Source organism: Peromyscus leucopus, chromosome 3 (assembly GCF_004664715.2).
Source record: "Peromyscus leucopus breed LL Stock chromosome 3, UCI_PerLeu_2.1, whole genome shotgun sequence".
Taxonomy (NCBI): domain Eukaryota; kingdom Metazoa; phylum Chordata; class Mammalia; order Rodentia; family Cricetidae; genus Peromyscus; species Peromyscus leucopus.
Window position 1 is genome coordinate 58,070,745 of NC_051065.1, and position 21,823 is coordinate 58,092,567.

At 42.7% G+C, this 21,823-nt stretch overlaps 1 protein-coding gene across 3 annotated transcripts in view; it reads right to left on the reverse strand.

Moving 5' to 3' along the window:
• Positions 1–21,596, reverse strand: part of Nrf1 (nuclear respiratory factor 1) — a 112,834-nt gene extending 91,238 nt beyond the window's left edge. For all 3 annotated transcript variants that reach the window (XM_028866186.2, XM_037203685.1, XM_037203684.1), the window contains exon 1: positions 21,512–21,596. The gene's annotated coding sequence lies outside the window, so the exon portion shown is untranslated. The remainder of the gene's footprint in view (positions 1–21,511) is intronic.
• Between the last annotated feature and the right edge of the window lie 227 nt (positions 21,597–21,823).

Sequence of the window (21,823 nt, forward strand, 5' to 3'; positions counted from 1 at the left end):
AAAAAAAATTAAGAAATTTTTAAGGAGAGAGAGAGAGAGAACTGCATTTATATTTTTCAAAGTACTGCCAACATTTATTATCCAGAACCATTAATTTCTTGGCAAATCAGTTACAGAAACACCACTGCTAACTTTTTCAAAGGCAGCAGCATCACAATGATAGTTTATAGTCATCTATTGGATCTGTTTATGATTTTTGTCAAATTTTCTTTTTAAACAAGATTTTGCTATGTAGCCCTCCTGCCTCCATTTCCGGAATGCTGGAATTCCTGGTGTCCAATACCTTGACTGACTTAAATATTCTTCTTTATGCAGAATCCACAGTCCAGGCTGGAAATGTGGCACAGTTGGTAGTACTTGCCTAGCAGCATAAAGCCCTGGCTCAACATTCCCTAAGACTGCATACACCTGGCATGGTGGGTACACGTGCAGTCCCAGTGCTGAGTAGTGGGGGCAGGAGGATCATAAATTCAGAGTTACGCCTTTAATCCCAGCACTCGGGAGAGAGCCAGGTGGATCTCTGTGACACAGGCTCCAGAAAGCAAAGCTACGCAGAGAAACCCTGTCTCGAAAAAAACCAAAAAAAAAATAAAATAAAATAAATTCAGAGTTATCCTCAGATACACAAGGAGACAAGACCAACCTGGGGAGCATGATATCCCATCTCCAATACTACAAAAAAAAAAAAAAAAAAGACAAATGAGGCAAGCTAACAGCAACGGGGCACACAGGAAAGGTCAGGAACAATCTATCTCGGCAATGAGCATAATTCTATATACTGTGTATATAAGACAGTTTCATATTTTATTACACTAAACAATATGAAATTGCCTTCTGAAGGTCAAAAACAGTATCAATAATTTCTCTTAAGCTATCTTTTTGGTTGTTTGAGATAGAGTATTGCTATGATACTATGGGTTGACCTCAAGCTCAGGGCTCTTGTTTCCACCTTCTGAGTACTGGTATTACAGGTAAACACACCACAGCTGCCTCAAATGCCAGCAACGGCACAGGGAACCACTGCTGCCAGGCCACATCACTTTAGAAAGAGAAAGGAATGTAAAAGGTTCCATTGTAGCCACACTGGAGATGTTATTTCTTTGTTGTTTTGATTTCTTTCTTACACAGTTCCACTGTGTAGTCCTGGGCTAGGCTGGAACTTGCCAGTGTAGACCAGGTTGGCCTCAAATGTGTGTTGATCCTCCTGTCTCTGCACCAGGTTTGCTGGAACTACAGATGTGAGCCACCATGTCCAGAGGGAGCCATTACTTTATGTAGTAATAAACGAAACCCCACTGAGTTAACACAATTGTGAAACTGGGAGGCAATATGAAAGAAAACAGACATTTAAGTATGGAGAGCTATTCAATGCCTCTAAATCACGTATTACATGGATGTGAAACAGATCTATCTAAATTACTTGAAAACATATCAAATAAATTAAGACAGATACAGTACTTATTTTGTTGCTTAATAACAAAACAAAACTTTCCAAATAACATAAAACAAAAATGTTTCCCCAAGAACTCCAAACAGTATCAGAAATGTAAATCTGAACTTTCCTGGTTGATCAAAAGTTTAAATTTCATGAGCTAGAGAGATGGCTCAGAGGTTAAGAGCACTGCTCTTCCAGAGGTCCTGAGTTCAATTCCCAGCACCACATGGTGACTCACAATCTATAATGGAATCGGATGACCTCTACTGGCATTCAGGTGTACGTGCAGAGAATTCATATAAATACAAACAAGTAAAAAGGAAAAATTTCTGCAGGGTGTTGTAGACCACTCCTTTAATCCCAGCACCAGGGGAATCAAAGGCAGGCAGAGCTCTATGATTCAAAGGCCAGTAAGTCTACATATTGAACTTCCATGTTTACTTTGTAATTCACTAATCTATCTTGAATACCTAAAGAAATAAATTTAGTATAGCATAAAATGAAGACAAAAAGCACAGCGATATAATGAAAAACTCACATTAGATTTCTAGATAAGGAAAATAAAGCAGCCGGCAGAATAAAGCAGAGTGAGGGCAATGAAATTTAGGAAGTGGTTGATTATAAAACCAGAACAACTCTACCTCAAATTAAAATTAACATCTCCACTGTGGAATTGGTTTAACTTATAAGAGAGATCCATATATCTAAAAGGGGGTAATTTCTAAAATGTTACCCTAGATTTCTAAAGAAACCCAAACTGCCTACATACTGTTTACACAGCATTAATTTAAAATAAAAATACCAAAATTTCCTCATGATAAGTAAAAGTTTGCAGCATTCAGATTAAGTATTTTTTTGTTTTTCTTTTCTTAAGTTTTTTTTTTTTTTTTTTTCCTCTGAGACAGGGTTTCTCTGTGTAGCTTTGGAGCCTGTCTTAGAACTCACTCTGTAGACCAGGCTGGCCTCAAACTCAGAGATCCGCCCGCCTCTGCCTCTCAGTGCTCAGTGCTGGGATGGTGATGTGCCATTACCGCCTGGACAGATTACATATTTTAAAGTACCCTGGACAAGGGAAGATGAAATTAGAAGAATTAAAAAATATTTTTGTCACTGAAATTTTCTTGATGTGATCTTTGATACAATTTGCCACATTTGGGGTGGGGGTGGGTGCGCATCAAGTGTAATCCTTGGTCCTGGCCACAATGGGCGGCATGCAGCTGGCTATCAACCCACCAACAGCTGCTCACCCAACTTTCCTAGTCTCTTAGAACCAAGTTCACATGGGTCAAAACAAGATAGGTCCCTTTCTCACTGCAGAGATCTCTGGAATAAAAGTGCTAAGTACAATTCTGGCTGCCAAGACATCACTCTACAAGAGGAGCATGGCAGAAACACTGAGTAAAGTGGCTGTGGACAGTCAGCGTCATGCTTGTGCGAGACAGGATCCAGGTCTGTCAGCATGGAGGCATACCACACAAGTCCTGAAGGATATAGTAGCTTTATTCATAAATAAAATGTCCACCGTATGTTACTGGGAATGGTAGAACACTACAAACAGTTTACAGTTCTTTAGTGCTGAATATATGTGAACGTACAGAAGGACAGACAGAAGAGATGGAGTGATCCAGTTTCTCCAGTAAGAGGCATGGCTGCTGGCGGCTTCCCACTAGAGCCATCAGGGAGAGCAGCACTTCAGGCTCTGCATCCCACTCTTCCTCCTCTCTTCTTGCAGTGGCATGCTGGGCTGATAGAATCTAACCAACAGTTCACAGGAGAAATGAATACAAAAGCATTGCTGCTGAGGAAATCCCAACACAGGCTAGTAACTTGCTTCCCACAGTGACCTCAAGTTGCTAAGAAGAAAGTATAAGCAATACATAGTACTCTGGTTTAAGCAGAACAGAAATATCTGTAATGTTTCATTTTCATAGTTTCTCATTAAAAAACAAACAAACAACTTAAGATAGCCAGGCATATGGGCCATGCCTTTAAGCTCAGCACTCAGGAGGCAGAGGCAGGCAGATCTCTGTGAGTTTGAGAATAGCCTGGTCTACATAAGGAGTTCCAAGACAGCCAGGGTCCATTGTAAGAGCGTATTTTTAAATGAATGAATGAATGAATGAAAGAAACCAAAATAGTAGTTAATATTTAAAGGTAAGTACCATCTACCTGGTAAATATGTTTACTAGAAACATCTTGTAAAATTTTGACAATGTTTGATTTATTGTTAATTAGTGTATGTATGATGAGTAAGTGTAGGCATGTACACACTAGCATAGAAGACAACTTTTAGGGAGTTGGGTCTCTCCTTTTCCCTTGTGTCAGGGTCTCTCACTGTTTGAGTCACACTACTGCACACTCTAGGCTGGTTGGCCAGCAAGCTTCCAGGGGATTCTCCTCTCTCTACTACTACCTCACCAGAGAAGTGCTGGGACGGCAGATGTGCATCACCACATCTGGCTTCTTATGTGGGTTCTGGGGATTGAACTCAGGTCAGACAGACTGGTGTGGCAAATAGCTTTACCCACTGAGTCACCTTCCAGCCCCTCACAGAATGTTTAAAATATGCTACACAATAAAGCTAACTTCCTAGATATTATTATAAGATGTCCCTATAGGCACACGCTGTCAATATCTGGTACAATAAATTTCCTAGGCATGTCTCTTATGGAATACTCCTTCGTCTTCTTTCCCTTTTCAACTAAATTAGATTATAGCTTCACATACACACACAACACACACACACACACTCACTCTTAGGATTTTCAGCTGAGCATCATGGCTTCTGCCTGTAATCTTTGCACTTGCAGGCTGAAGCAGGAGATCACCAAGAGTTTGAGGCCAACCTGGGCTACACAGTGAAGTCCATGCTAGCCAGGGCTACATATTCAGACCCTGTGGGGAATGAAGAGAGGGGGAGGGCACAAGCATGAAAGAAAGTCATTAACTTAGTATCCTTTATGATTTTCCTTTGTCTTGAGGCACAGCGGGTAGTCAGTTGTCCAGCAAGCCATGTAACCACCCAGTCAATCCCCAGAACCCACAAAGTTGTCCTCTGACCTCATACAGGCACTATGACACCTCCCCTTGGCAATAGTGATAATAATAAAAAACGGGGGCGGAGGCTAAAGAGTTAGGTCAGCAGTTAAAAGCACTGGCCTAGGCATTCCATACGTGCCAATAACCTCAGACCCTAGCAGGAAGGACTGCTGGGGCTTGCTACTTCCCAGTCTACCAAGAAAATTCAAGCCCAGGTTCAGAGAGAGGTCCTGCCTCAAAGAAATAGCTTAAGAGCAAAGGAGGAACATCCAATACCTCTTCTGGTTTCCATGAGAGTACAAGTGTACATACTTTCAGGCACTTACACATATGTAGTCCTAAAAAGTAAGGGGGGGGGTCCTACCACTATTTCCACCTTCAATTTTAACACTCATCCCTACAGAAATAAAGACCATAGCAAACAACCCCCTGAAAACAAAACAAATATGCATTATTTTAGTAGGCTGAGATTATCAAAATGCAGGCAGGTGGACAAAGGCTCAAACTAAAAGTGGACGGGATATGCTATCCATTTTATCACTCTATCCCTCGCCAAAAACAGCAACGATAAGAAAAAGGAACAGTCTCTTTATCACAAAGGTATAGTGGATGGGTAAGTCTATTTAAGACTACACAGCTCTGTGGTTTATACGGACATTTAAGGATTTTTATTCACTATTCTAATAAAAAGTGCTCATACAAATGACAACAGAGATTACTCTGAGTTACTCATTTTACTTTCATAGTTAAGCTAATTCTATTAAAGAATCAGTATTACTTTCTTGGTTACCAAGTGGTTTAGTTTATTATCTTATATATTCTGTAGAAACCAGGTAGAAGCCAAGAAAACATTAAATAGCTTTTTCTCTAAAACTCAAGTTCTCAGGAAAACTTAGAACTGTTCAAAGATGTTTCCAGGTTTCCTGCTATAATCTCGCTTAACTTTATGAATAAGGACTAAGCAAATTTACAAAAGCGTACGTATAAAAATGCCTCTCATAACCAGTCAAACACTGCACCAGTTTCATCAAGTTATAATATATACTTTTCCAATGACTTTTCCCCCTGGAAGTCAGTAAGACAGGGCCTCATGTAACCCAGATAGGCTTGTACTTAAGTCAAGGATGATCCTGAATTCCTGGCCCTCCTCCTCCACCTCCAAAGTGCTGAGATTACAGGTGAGCAAGCCACCATGCCCAACACTCTCTCTCACACTCTCTCTCTCTCTCTCTCTCTCTCTCTCTCTCTCTCACACACACACACACACACACACTGTATAAGTGTGTGTGTGATGTGTTCTAAGTTCAGACATGTGCTGTAGCATACATAGGGAGGTCAGAGGACAACTTTAGCGAGGTGAGTCTCTCCTTTCCACCATGGGACCTAGGGATCCATCAAGGTCAGGCTATCAGCAAGTGCTTTTACCCACTGGCACTACCATTTTATAATATAAAATTTTTACTCAGGGGGCTGGAGAGATGGCTCAGCAGTTAAGAGCACTGGCTGCTCTTTTCAGAGGTCTTGAGTTCAATTCCCATATAACCACATGTCAGTTCACAATTGTCTGTAACTATAGTCTCACGGGATCAGATGACCTCTTCTGATGTGCAGATAGATGTACACGCACGCAGACAAAGCATCCATATACATAAAATAAGTATATCTTATTTTTAAGAAAGTATTTGAAATAGCCAATCCCTTCATTAATTTCTATTAAAAGTGTAAATCAGCCGGGCGGTGGTGGTGCACACCTTGCCTGCCTTTAATCTCAGTACTCGGGAGGCAGAGGGAGGCGAATCTCTGAATTCGAGGCCAGCCTGGGCTACAAAGCAAGTTCCAGGACAGGCTCCAAAGCTACACAGAGAAACCCTGTCTCGAAGAAAAAAAAAAAAAAAAAAAAAAAAAAAAAAAAAAAAAAAATATATATAATAAATAATATATATATATATATATATTTATATAAACATTCCCTGTTTTGAAGCAATGTCTTTACTCAATATTTATTTCTGCAAGGATGAAATAACAATTTGTCCTATTCTTTTTTTTTTTCCTCTGTCCATTGGTGTTTTGCTTGCATGTAGGTCTGTGTAGGGTGTCAGATCCCCTGGAACCTGAGTTACAGATAGTTGTCAGCTGCCATGTGGGTGCGGGGAATTGAACCTGTGTCCTCTGGAACAGTGCTCTCAACCACTAAACCATCTCTCCAGTTCCCCATACTCTTTCTTATAATTAATTTTGTACGTAAACACAGAGTAATGAGTTTCATGGAGGCATCTTTTTTAAAAATAACTTATTTAACTTTGTTTTATGTGCATTGGTGTGAAGGTGCCAGATTCCCTGGAACCGGAGTTACAGACAGTTGTGAGCTGCCATGTGAGTGCTGGGAATTGAACCTGGGTCCTCTGGAAGAGCAACCAGTGCTCCTAACCCTTGAGCCATCTCTCCAGTCCCGAGGCATCTTCATAGATACTTTATTTTGCTCTCACTAATTCCTTTCCTATAGGCCCTCCCTCCAAGTTGTTTTTTTTTTTTTTTTTTTTTTTTTTTTTTTAATGTGAGGACTGCCAGAGCCTGCAAATACCAGGTAAGCACTCTATCACTGAATTACAACCCCATCCTCTTTTTCAAGAAACAGCCTCTTTCAATTCAAAGATTATAAAGATTTAGAGTAAACAATGTTCCTGAAAACTAACTCCCCCTAACAACGAAAGGAAGGCTTGTTTAGAAATCAAGAGAGGAGCAGCACCGTGTACTAACTCATCAGGAAACTAAAAATGGTGGTTCACATCTCACCTTTTGTGGCCCTCATCAAAAGACTAACAAATCAACACAATAATGACCACTGAACTTGAAATTGGTATTTGCTTTTCTGATCAGTTCCATCCTACTTGAGGAGCACCCCCACCTTACAAAATTAAAACAAAAAATAGAGAACCCATTAATAGAAATCTAACAAGGCTTCAAATGTTGGCACTAAAGACTTATCAAGCTGTATTCAGTTATTTCATGGTCTGAGGTACTGAGCCATATAATCTACTTCTGTCTGCTCACACTATTGTCACAGCTGCAGTAGAAACTCTGCTCTCCAATCAGGCTGCCTGCATGGACATAAGGTTGCCCACAAAACTGTACTCAGGGAGCTTTGTCTTGTTTAAATATTAGCACATCAAATTCATCAAATGTCCGTTCTGTACCTTCTGTGTATAAAGTTCAGGATCAGTCTGTAAGTGACCATGGAATCAAAGGGGTCTCTGAGACTCTTTCAAGGGATCAATCGGGTTAAAACTACTTTCATGGTGCTGAAGAGATGGCTCAGAGGTTAAGAGCACTGGTTGTTCTTCCAGGGGTCTTGAGTTCGAGTCCCAGCAACCATCTATAATGAGATCTGGTGCCCTCTTCCGGCCTGCAGGCATACATCCATGCAGGCAGAACACCGTACAAACAAACTACTTTCATGGTAACTAATACCCCCCCCTTCAATTAACATTTAGGATGCAGCAGCAATGGTGGAATCAGAGTACTAACATAGGACAATCCAATATAACAGTGCCATACCGGATTGACTATCAGCCATATAATCTTCATTTTCACATGCTCACAGCAAAGAGGGAGACTTTATTTAAGCATGCACTTGAAGAAAGAGTAAAAATTATTTAATTTTGGTGTATAGGGTTTCACTATGTAGCCCTGGGAGGGTCTGGAACTCCGTATGTAGACAACGCTAGCCTTGAACTCACAGATAATCTCCTGCCATTGCCTCCTGAGTGCTGGGATTAAATAAAGGTGAATGTCATACACCTTTATTTGGGTTTTTGAGACAGTCCCTGATGGCCTGGAACTCCGTGTGCAGCCCTTGAGCTCACAGTAACCCTGCTGCCTTAGCCTCCTAAGTAATGGGATAATACACAACAGGTGTGAACCTCGGTTCCAACTACTACTAGTTTCATCGAATACCCACCCTTTCCGCCTCTTCCTGCTCAACAAACGCAAAGTATGCACAAGGATTTCTGTCCTTGTGACGACAGTCACAGGTCCTCAAAGCATGGTGGGGCATGGTTTGAGTTGCAAACTAAATTAGCAACCTTTTTTTCCAAAACAGTTATCACTTTTTTTTTTTTTTTGATAAAATGGCTAACAAACTATATTATCATATAAGTCCTGCACAGGATTTTTCTCAAAAACTGTAAGTGAACCTGTTACTAAATGCCAATGACAAAATCTGGTATTTCAAGTGATAGAATTTTGGAAAATTTTGTATCTACTCCAGTAAGCCTGATAACTTTTCATTACTCAAGTCTTTTCTGATCAAATAATGGAGATATTAATAAATGCTTGTGACAGTATTTATAAGATCTACATAACTCAGTGAACTATTTTCCAAATTACCCATGTCAGATACCCACAAGGTCATTCTTGAGTTAAAAGACCCATTGTGGCTAGGCTTTGTGGCAGGTCCAGCATCAGGAACGCAGAGGCAAGAGGATCATGAGCCTAGGAGTTGTAGGCAGGCTGGACAAGTCAGACTCTGTCTCAACATACATACATCCAAGGTGTATGACAATCAAATAGATTTTAAGAAAAGTACAGTTATGATTTCATATTCTACTTTATACTTCATGTTCAAGAAGCTAATGTTATGGAGTTTGGGTTTAATATCTAAGAATAATATCCACAAGTACCTAAAAAGGCTCAACTTGTGTGGGATGTTTGTAATTGTGTGTGTTGTGTGTGTGTGTGTGTGTGTGTGTGTGTGTGTGATCTGATTGAGATAGCTTCCTATACTTTAACCAAAGAAATAAAAAAATTTCAACATGTTGTATGTCTATTATTGGTATTTTTAAATTAACAAACATTTTTGAAATTTCCATTTTAGTATTTAATATGACAAATATCAAAAATATAATCCACATTGGTCGGGCGGTGGTGGCACACGCCTTTAATCCCAATCCCAGCACTTGGGAGGCAGAGGCAGGTGAATCTCCCTGAGTTCCAGGCCAGCCTGGGCTACAGAGTGAGTTCCAGGAAAGGGGCAAAGCTACAGAGAAACCCTGTCTTGAAAAACAAAAACAAAACCAAACAAATAAAATATATATAACCCACATTAACAAAAGCATGTATGTAATTGCACATGTAGGTTCAGACATGCACGCATGTGTACATGCATGTGACTGCCCAAAGTTGATGTCAGGTGTCTTCCCCAATCAAGTTCCACTTTACTGACACAGACAGGGTCTCTTGCTGAACCCAGAGCTAGTCAACTCCAGCCAGTCTCACTAGCTAGTTTACCCAAGGATCCCACCTCTGCCTCCTACCCAGCTTCCACATGTGTTCTGGGTATCCCAACTGTTGCTAAGCTCACACCATGACTTTACCCACTCACACATCTCTCTCGAGTGGATACATTTCTTTTCCTTCAAAGCACTAAGCTTTTGATAATTTGATAGAACAGTCCTAGGAACGTAATACAGCCCTTCCTCCACAACCTTATTTTCCTAACACACTTGCTTTTCTTCCCAGGAAGGCTAAGGGATATAAGAATAGCTGAACTAGAATGGAGACAATATTGTAACAAAATGGAAACTAGACTTGTTTTTGGAAACCCTAGAGAACAACAGAAGATCCACAGAAAAAAATTCTAAGGTACAATTTCAGTTAAAGCCTGGGCTACAGAGTGAGTTCCAGGACAGGCTCCAAAGCTACACAAAGAAACCCTGTCTCAAAATAAATAAATAAATAAAATTATACATGAGGGCTGGAGAGATGGCTCAGCAGTTAAAAGCACTGGCTGCTCTTCCAGAGGTTCTGAGTTCAATTCCCAGCACCACATGGTGGCTCACAACTGTCTGTAATGGGACTGATGCCCTCTTCTGGTATGCAGGCATACATTCAAGTAGAACACTCATATACATAGGAGTTTTGTGTGAACATGTGGGCAGGAACATGCTTGGTAGAAGTGCCAGGATCACAGATGCACACCCTAGCATTCAGCGTTCTTATGTGGGCCCTGAGAATTAAACATGGATCATTGGGTTTGCCTGTCAGATGTTTTACCATCCCAAGCCTGAAATTACATTTCTGGTCAGCTCCAGGTCTCCAAGACTGGCTGAACTCTGACAGGCAGTATTAGGCTTTCTGTCACTGAAGATGCTCAGAGAGAAAGGGACACTTCACTTTTTGTTTTTCAAGACAGGGTTTCTCTGTGTAGCCCTGGTTGTCCTGGAACTCACTTTGTAGACCAGGCTGGCTTTGAACTCCCAAAAGATCTGTCAGCCTCTGCCTCCCGAGGCTGGTATAAAACATGTCACCACACACTCTCATTTTGAGAAGTCACCCTAGCCAGCCTCAAAGTCTCGATCTTCTTGCCTCCGCGTGTGCTGGAATTACAGGCATATGCCTCCCAGTGCAGCTCCGGATGTCTCTAGCCTCCTATTTGCAACAAACTGAGGATGAAGACAAAACCCACTTTGTAGCAGCCCTATTTCCTTGAACCTGAAGCACTGTTCCTTCTGCCCTAGCTCTCTGCTCTATCATTTCCCAGGAGTTTTATCCAAACTCCTTCATTTTCCAGCCTTTTCTTAACCATGTGTGTCCATGCATGTAATTTTACAATGTCTTGTAATCCTAATGCCAAAAGAGTAATTGAGTAGATGTTCATAGTGTATTTTCTGATTACCAACAGCACACACACACACACACACACACACACACACACACACACACACACACACACAAAGTAAATAACTACTATGCACAAGTTTCTGAGGAAGTAGATCTCAATACCTCTGTCAGGTCCTTCAGGAAGGATCCAGAAGGCAGCATTGTCATTACAAGGTAACAATCCCTGGACCTTAAGTGGTAGAAAGGTAGAGTTAGATTTCACTGACATTACCGTAGCCCTGTGTAGGTCAAGACTAAAATACGCTTAGTGAACGTATTTAGGCAGAATCTCACATAGCCCACAATAGTCTCGGACTCCCTGTGCGCTCTGGTTGACCTTGAACTTCCTATCCTACTAGAGCTACCACAGAATATAAAGACAAGATTGTGCTACCATGCCCAGCTTATATGGGTTTTAAACAAAAATAAAGTTTTAAATATTTTTAAAGTTTGAAAGTAGGAGAATGCAATAAAGATATAAAATACTGGCCAGGCAGTAGTGGCTCACACCTTTAATCCCAGCACTTTGGGAGACTGAGGAAGACAGATCTCTGAGTTTGAGGCCACTGTGGTATACAAACTGAGATCCAGGACAGCCAGGACTGTTACACAGAGAAATCCTGTCTTGAAAAAGAAGAAAAAAAAGGAAGAAAAAAGGAAGGAGAGGGAGGGAGGGAGAAGGAGGAGGGAGGGAAGGAGGGAGGGAAGGAAAGGAAGGAAAAGAAAAAAATTCAGGGAGCCAGGTACAGTGGTGCCTGTAATCCCAGCACTCTGGAGGCAGAGGCTCAAGGATCTGAGTTCAAGGCCAGCCCAGTTCACAAAAAGAGTTCCAAGACATCCAGAACTACATAGAAATATCCTATCTCAAAAAGAAAATATGAGAAGGTATACGCCTTTAATTCCAGCACTTGGGAAGCAGAGTCGGGTGAATCTTTGTGAGTTCAAGGCCAGCCAGTCTACAAAGCGAGATCCAGGACAGGCACCAAAACTACAGAGAAACCCTGTCTCGGAAAAAAAAAAAAAAAAAAAAAAAGAAAAAGAAAAGAAAAAAAGTTCTAGGACAAAAATAAATTGGTGATATCAAATACATTGAAGATGGTCTAAGGTAGTATACACTGTATTATTCTCTATCAAATACAGTGATATATGGACTGTGTGTACATGTACACCTAGGAAATGATCTAAAATCATATCTATTAAGCTGGTAAGACTGCTCAGTGCATAAAGTCTAAGGACTTGAGTTGAGACCTTGACACCCACATGATGGAGAGAACAGGCTTCTCCAGGTTGTGTTGTCTTCTCTCTCTCTCTCTCTCTCTCTCTCTCTCTCTCTCTCTCTCTCTCTCTCTCTCACACACACACACACACACACACACACACACACATAAATGTAATAATTTAAAAAATCAAATATATTAAAGTGTTCTTTACATGAGTTACGTTTCTCTTACTTTTCTATAGTGAATTCATATTATGTATGTTTACATTCAGTAAATATAGTTATTAACATAAAAGACGCAGAATTCATTTTAGAAGTAACTTTTATTCACAAGAAATTTTATAAAAGCAAAAATTAAAGAAAGGCAAAATTTCAGCAGCCACACTATAGTTAGCTATAGATCAGGACCATTTCTTGCTTATATTCAGTACTCATGCCTACTGCAGGCTGCGGTGCTGACTCAGTGATGGTACACCGACTTAGCAAACCCTGCTGATCCCTCCATATGCAGGCTTTTTATATGGGAAATTGGTCACTAAAACTTTTATTTCATAACTACTTAATGACCCAAAGGGGGGAGGGAGGGAAGGAGGAGGGAGACAGAGGGAGAGAGAGAGAGAAGGAGGGAGGGAGGGAGAGGGCCTAAGGAACCGACAAAATACTTTCCTTCTATTTGGATCCTTGTACATTAGTGCATACAATAATCCACTTCAGAGCAACATGCATGACTTGTTCTAACAAGTCAAACAGGCCAGCAGAGGACGACAAAACTCATGTGTCCTCACCCATATTCAACAGGTCCAGAAGGAGAAGAGTTGGCAGAAGGAAAGCAGCAGTAAAAAGGATGTGCAGAGGCTGGCTAACAGGCACAAAATACAACTGCATTAAGCTCTCGTGTCTACAGAATAGCACAGAGCCAGAATAGGAAGGAAAGAGGATTCTAAATATTTTCAACATAAATGTGTTTGGTGCTGAATGTGCTAACTACTATGACTGGACTACTGTACACTACTTACATTTAAGCCAATACAACTATAGCCCCAAATAAGTATAATTATGTGTCAAATTTTCAATCAACACAAACTAGCCACAAACTATGTAACATAAACTTTCTCTGTTTAAAATTAGCCAAAACTTATCTATCCATCATTCCTGTATCTGCCAGTATTTCTGCAGGATAGTCTAAAAACAATGTCAACAGTATTAATTATTTGTGAGCATGGCAATCAAAAGTGTGAAGATTAGGGCTAAGGGCGTGGCTTACTGGTAGAAGACTTGTAGCAAGGATACTTTCTGGGTTCAATTTCCCAGCACCAAATAAATAAATAAATAAATAAATAAATAGAAATGAATGTACAGAGATTACCACACAGAAACTAAGAACCGATAAAAACTGTCTCCTAATCTAATTTCAAAGGCCAAAGATTGAGTAAAAAACTAAAAAGTAACAATTATCTAAAATTTCAGAATTAACTACTCTGGGAACTAAGCAGATTTTTTTGTATGGAATGTCTGTCTGTCTGTCTATTTTTTAGTCAGGGTCTCTCTATGTAGCCCTGGCTGTCCTAGAACTCACTATGCAGACCAGGCCATCCTGGAACTCAGAGATCCACCTGCCTCTGCCTCTCAAGTGCTGAGATTAAAGGCATCCACTACCACACCTAGCTTGGGATATTTATTTGTAAGTAATGTGTTAGCATTAAACTATCTTGAATATCAAAGTATTTCAAAGTATTTATTCTATACTCCTGTTTCAAAGACCCTAACAAAACAAAACAATAGTATTTTCACTTCATGACCACATAAATTAGGTAGGGAGAGCAAATATCTTGCGATATATCAATAAACTGAAACAATTGTATACTTTAGAAAATTTTAAGCTATAAGCAATTCTTGCTGGGTGGTGGTGGTGCACACTGGGGAGGCAGAGGCCGGCGAGTCTCTGTGAGTTCCAGACCAGTCTGATCTATAGAGTGAGTTCCAGGACAGCCAAGGCTACACAGAGAAACCCTGTCTGGAAAAACCAAACAAACAAATAAATAAATAAGAGAAAGCAATTTTTTTTTTTTTTTGGATTTTCAAGACAGGGTTTCTGTGTAGCTTTGCGCCTTTCCTGGAACTCACTTGGTAGCCCAGACTGGCCTCGAACTCACAGAGATCCGCCTGCCTCTGCCTCCCAAGTGCTGGGATTAAAGGCGTGTGCCGCCGCCGCCGCGCCCCCCGCCGCCGCCGCCGCCGCCGCCGCCACCACCACCACCACCACCCCCCGGCAAGAGAAAGCAATTTTTAACTTAAAATTTTTTTTCTGAACATAATCTACGAGCTAATTTGTTTTCTTTAAAAACCTCTTTTTCCTTTAAAATAGTAGTACTGACCCCTCCCAAAGCCTACAGTATCCTCTGTGTACGAACAGTCAGACACTGGCTTGAGTCCTGAAGAATAAAAACCCACAGCGACCGGGTAAATTTCTTCAACTGTTTAGCTTCGCTCTAGCTCTCCTCCTGTCCTCCACTAAGCGTCCCTACTCCATCTCTAAGAAGTACCTCAGAGCAAAGCTCCTCACTTAGGAGGCCCACTCAAAATCCCTCCCTGGAACTTATTTCGGCCAACTAGCCAACACAAGCATCACCGGATTTCATCATTAACATTACTGAAAAGGCCCTTGACTTTTGTGTGTCAAGAGCCTGCAAGAATCTCATAAAAGCGAGACTGGGCCCTTCTCAAAATTCTAATAGAGACACACACACACACACACACACACACACACACACACACACACAATTTTGCCTGTAATTTCAAGAGTGAGAGTTACACAGTTACAATACATCCCTGAACTCCAGAACTAAAAACTTTATAGAATGTATTTATTGTACTATTATCATAAATCTTCAAAGCTCAAGATAAATTTGTGTTTTAAGAGATGCAAGGCAGCCAGGGCGGTGGTGGCACACGCCTTTAATCCCAGCGCTCGGGAGGCAGGCAGAGGCAGGCGGATCTCTGAGTTCAAGGCCAGCCTGGGCTACAGCGTGAGTTCCAGGAAAGGCACAAAGCTACTCTGTCTTGTACACAAAGGAAACTCTGTCTTGAAAAAAACCAAAAAAAAACAAAAAAAAAAAAGAAAGAAAGAGATAGACAGACAGACAGATGATAGATTCAGGGCAAACAATATACATATACACAAAAGACACCTCCTAAAAATTTTAATTTCTTGAGTGGAGCAAGGGACATGCAGGTTATCATGATGTGTACAAATGCACACAGGTCAGAGGAAAATGTGTGGGGTCAGCTCTCCTTCCTACAGAGTCCTTATGTTAAAGGAATCATAGTCACCCACTAACGAGACTAATCACTGCTAACAGTCCTTAACTCCTTCAATTCAATAGTCACACAAATCACATAACCACCAGCACTTGTCTCTTTTGACAGTACAATCCACAAGCCTCAAACACCACTACTCCAAAGTGTGTATGTCAATCTTTACAAAACAAACAAACAAAAAAGCATTGATTGCTAGGGATGTTGCTGAGTGGTACCCAGCTTGACTGGCAGGTCCAAGGGCCTGGACTCAGCACCAATACAAAGTTAAAACTGGAACGCCCGCTCTGCTGAAGCCTCATTGTGGCCCCGATGCCCACAGAAATCCACACTCTACTCGTGAGTAGATTACCAGCCTCCCAAACTTCCCCAATCAAAGTTCAAGTGGAAATCTCGTCTTCTACACTCTTCAAGGACAAGTAAAACCTATTTGCTATTTCTCAGGTCGCACTGCTGTTAGCCTCCCTCCAGCCTAATCCTTCTCAAACCTCTATTTAGTACACATAAATCTTCCCTAATTTCTGTTTTCCCTGTGTCACAGGGAATGTCCCCCAAACAATTCCTTCCTCTTCCCACATCACTTTCTTTACCCCATTTTAGTTTCTACAAATTGTAGAACAGTTGAGCTCATCTTTCCCCTCCTGGCCCAAGGTTTGTGGCTCTGGTACCTCAAATGGGCCGAAAATACAGACTGCCTGTAAATGTTCGACAATGGCAAAACTCTTAAGTGAGGACACTCTTAAGGAGTTTAATTCTCAATGGAGGGGATGCCTCTCTTTTAAACATAAAACAAGAATTCAGCTCTGTTTCCTGCTCGCCATTTCTAGTCCACGCTTAAACAGCTTTAAGCAATGTTTCACAGAGACATTTCTTCACTTCCTCCTGTTCTTTGTAGGTTAGCTGCCAGCCTGACATTAACATTCAGGAGCAGCAGCAGCACTCTCCTAAGTTCCAAAAAGCTTCCAACTGCCAACAGTAAAAGGCAGGCACTTTAAAAGATAGTCTTAACATATATGCATACAAGGCTCACTCTTCAAAAACATTCTGGAAAGGGTCCAGGGTAGTTTATCCAACAGGCACCACTTAAAAAGATCTCAAGATTATCAGCCAAACTGCACATCTGAAACCAAGGAGATCAGTTAGACTGGATTTAAAAAATAATTCCGGCCCAAGCCTGAATTACATTAACCATATGCTAAGCAACACGATTCCCACAAGTAGCTGCAATCACCAAACAGATGACCCATACAAAGAGTAGCTCCTGCAGCTTCTTTGAAAAAATATTTGCACCCCTCCAAATCACAGTGATCATTCCAACCACACAAGTGCACACCCGCAAATACACACCCTTAGTAGGTATGACTTAGGCTACCTCAAGAAATTATATGATACTGTGGTAAGAGGTGGAGTTTTAAGCACACTACTTGGTGCTAGGCAAAACAGACCATGTAGTCTGGGCTTCAGGAGACCCCTTCAGTCACGGTGATCTTCTGAGTGACCATGATGAGCGTACAATACAGCCTTGTCTTAAGGGCCAGCCACAATGTGTTTGAGTATCTCCAAAAAGTTACATTTTTGTTTTTTCTTCAGCTCAAAAGTGGTTTAATGTCAAGTAAATGTGAACACATTAGGACAGTTTAGGCATAGGGACCACATAATGAAGCCTCTGATGTCTTGATCACTAAAGTAAATTGAGGAGAAGCTGAAACACATTAACCTACTTCTGCTGTACGGGGGAGGGCTACAATCCAAGACATGATAGATAGATAGACAGATAGATAGATAGATAGATAGATAGATAGATAGACAGACAGATAGATTGATAGATAGATACACACACACACACACACATATACATAATTATTCCATTTGCTTTCCTTGAGCAGTTAAAAAGTCCCTTTCCAAGTTTTCACCATATCACAAACTTCAAAACATTCCTGTTGCTCCAAGATTAAAAGTTTCCAAAGTTTAGTGTAGTTGTAGTCTGAAAACGCCTGTAATTGGTTTGTTTCAATTCCTTTTACTACTTCTCTTCCAGCCTCCTCTTCTCCTTTGAATAAGGATGGGTAAGTATTAATGGCTAGGATGTAGCTCAAATATTGAACGTGCTTGCCTACCATGCAAGAACGCACATGCCTTTAATCCCAGCATTAGAAGTTGGTGACAGAAGGATTAAAAGTTCAATGTCAACCCTAGCTAAACAGCAAGTTCTAGGCCAGCCAAGGATACACAAATTCCAAATTCTTATCTTTAAAAAAAAAAAAAAAAACACCACCAGGCTGGAGATGGCTCAGTGGTTAGGAGTACTGCCTGCTCTTTCAGAGAACCACAGCGCTCTAGCTGGGTAGGTCACTGCCACCTCTAACTTCAGCTCCAGGGGGTGATGCCCTCTTTTGGACTCCTCAGGCACCTGTACTAACGTGTACATCCCCATATATAAACACAGATACATCAAACATACAAACACATACTAAAAAATTAAAACAGGGGTCTGAAGAGGTGACTCAGCAGTCTGTACTGAGTATGTACTGCTCTTCCAGGGACCCAAGTCTGGTTCCCAGTATCTGAACACCGGCTCACAACTACCTGTAACTCCAGCTCCGGGGGATGTGATACCTTCTTCTAGCCTCCTCCAGCACCAGGCCTGCAAGCAGTGCAGACATACACAGACCAAACACTCACACGTATAAAACAATTTAAGAAAGTAAGAAACCATGATACATAATACACAAGCCACAAAAAAAAAAAAAAAAAAAAAAAAAAAAAAAAAAAAAAAAAAACTACACTTGGTCTAAACAACTTTTAGGGGGGCTAGAGATTGAACCCAATGCCCTGCTCCAGGTAAGCACTTGCTCTACCAGTGATCTATACCACCAGGCCCCAAACAATGTATTCTAAAAGAAACACAAACATGTGCCTTTTTAACTGCTATTTTACTAAGGGATGGTAGAAAAGTTGTATTTGGTAAGCTTGGGCTGAAAAAATGCTCTTACAGTTTAATGAAAACATGAAAGTACAAACAACATTCTATAACAGAACATTTCCTTATATGCCTTTCACCAGACTACAGATTGGTGTTTGTGAGATTTGAGATTGATTTCCAAATTATATACGTATGTGTATAATATGAGCATCATACACACGAGCATGTGAGTAAAAGATCTTATTTTCTGGAGAGATGGGACGTCTCAGCAGCACAGAGTCCCCTCAGCCTCCAACTGAGTAGATGAGCAAGTATGTTTCAGCACGGTGCACTCACTGCACTTGTTCAAGGACCTGACAGACTTGACAGGTTAACTTTCTGGAGACTGTCCTTTCTAAAGACTGACGGTTTATCTCTCCCCAACCCAAACAAAACAAGCAAACAAAAATAAGTCAACATGACTTTCTATGCTGATTTTTTTGTACTGAAACAAAATCCAACTTCAATAATTGTTGTTCATCATCACTATTATTCCAACAAACATTTACAGAATGTCTTATTGCAAATATATATATATATATATATATAAAAATGTCAGCTTGGCATGGTGGTGCATGCCTTTAACCCTAGCACTGGTGAGATTATATATATATATCTTAATTTTCCCTTAAAAGTCACCTGCCCATAGTTGTTTCACGTAAAAAGCTTTGTCTATAGACAACCCAGAGTCTGGTCAAACCTATAGATTACCAGCAATAACAACTTATGCCCTTAAATCATGGAATGATTTAAATGGCCTTCAACTCCCTGACTAAATTAGCAACGGGTGTGTAATTATGCCTTAATTAAAAAAAAAAAAAAAAAGCCACAACCTTGGGTCCCACTGAAATACATACCAATGTTGAGGGAAACCTGAAGTCCCTTCTATAACCCTGTAGTTTCCCTTAACAGTATTTTTGTGAAAACACCTAGCTTCAGTTGGCTAGTTGTGGCTAAATGAGAATATGAACCAACCACTACTAGCAAAAAGTCATTTTCCCTTCTGCATGTTGAGTTTGAGATAACAAAGTCAAGAGACTTTAAATAAGGTGGGCTAAAAGACTCTTAATCTGATTATTGTTTTATTTTTGTTTGGGTCAGGTACCCAACTGAAAGCAAGTCTAACTCCTATCAGGAAAACGAAACAAGGCTGCCAGTGTAGGTCAGCAGCAACTGGTTTTTTGCATGTCCAATGCCATGGGGTTAGATCCCACAGAACAGCCCCCCCAAAAAAGAGGAAGAAAAAATAAAGAAGCCCTCTGACACCCCCCAAAAAATCTGCACACAATTCAGCACCCAAATTAAAAGTAAATACACATGATGACTATATATTTCCTTTCGTGCTCATAACTAACCGTATTTTCACTACCTTATAGGGTAACTTGTCAAGAACTTTCATACAATGTTAGGGAGTCGGGACACAACTGAATGAAAAAAAAACCCAAACCAACACACCTATAAAAAAGTATCTCTAATGTTACCTTCTTCTCTTTCCTTGAGTGAGGAACAATCCAACAACTTACTGTTCAAGACCAAAGGAAAAAGAATTCAAGAGGGAAAGGACCACTCCCCCCAGGACAAAAGCTGTACCCTTCTTCTACAGAGCACTGTCCCAACTGACAGGTTCACTCCCACTAACCTTCACCCAAATAAACACCGTTTAAACTCTCAGTAAATGTGAATTTTGCTCTGCCTACTGAAAGAATTCTGCCCAACCGATAGCAACTCTAACGTAAACAATTAGTACACGATATTTTAATGGCTGGGAAGATGGGACAAACTGTTAACAGCTCCTCCAACTGGTCGGAGCAGATATCCTTTGAAGCCCTAACAACATTAAGTATTTTAACAATTTCAAGTTCTGGTGGGCAGTCAGGTGCACCGCACCACGTTTGGGTCCAGCAGCAATGACAACAGGTGAGAGACGCAATGGACATCACTACAAAACATGCAATGGCAAAGCCCTGAACCCACGAAAGCCTGGGATAGGGGAGAGTACCAAGCGCAAGACCACCCCAGACCCCGTTTTAAACGAGGCAAAGGTTCGGTTCTGAGGGGTGCGCCACCTGCCCCCTCCCCGACCTCAGGGACCACCACGCCAGGCCCGGGAAGAACCCAGGCGCCTCGGTGGGCATCTCCGCCGGAGAGGAAAAACACAATGTCGCTCCTTATTTCTGCGTACAAAAGGACTTTGCGCCCTCCTCCTCGAACTGCCGCCTAGGCGCCTCATCGCAACTTGCAAGAAGGTGGGCAGCGCGCCATATTCGGCGCCCCCCAGTCCACCTGGGTAGCCAGCCCACGCCACCCCGGCGGGAGGGAAGCTTCGGAGGTCGCCCGGCCGAGCCACCAGCCTCCTCTCCCGCCAGAGACAGCCGCTCCCGCGCCCCGCCCGGCCGTGCCGCGCCGCCGGCGGACGAGACCCGGGAAGAGCCGAGGGGGCGAGCGCCGAGCCGCCGCTCCGGTCCCGCGCAGCCCACCCACCTCCCGCTCCCGGGCCCGGCGCGCTCTCCCGGGCCGCCCGCTCCCGAGCCCGTGGGGAAGGCCAGGCCCGGGGTTCCACGGCGCGGAGAAGGCCGCGGCCCGGAGAACCCGAGGCGGCAGGGGAAGCCGGAACCCTGGGGCTCTCGGGAGGGCAGCCGCCTCCCTCTGGAGCCCGCCAGGACGCCTGGGGCCTAGTGCGGCCTGCGCATCCTCGGGGTGGCGGTTTGGCTGGGCCGGGCCCGGGCCCCCCGCCCCAGGCAGGCCGAATCCGGCGGGGGCCCAGGCCCCGAGCCGGGGGCGGCAGGGTGCCGGCTGCGGGCGGGCCGGCCGGCCGGCGGGCGGGCGGCGTGTTGCGGCTGCGCCGGGGCTGAAATAGCTGGAGATTGCGCGGTAGGGCACTCACCTCAGAGCGGCTGCGCTACCGTGGGCCTGCGCCGTGGAGACTGCGACCGCGCCGGCTCCTCGCAGCCTCCTGCCACCAGCGGCAATGGCGAGCGCTGCCGCCTCTGCCGCCGCCGCCGCCGCCGAGGAGGGGGAGGGGAGGGAGGAGGCACGCACGCGACGCACGGCCCAGCTTCCCCGCCCGGAGGCCGCCATGATGGCGATCCCACCGCGGCTCCCGCGGCCCCGGGGAGGGGGCTTCGGGCGGCGCCCTCGCAGCCCCCGGCCGGCCCGGGCGGCCTCTCGGGCCGCCGCGCCTGCAGCCTTAGCCGGG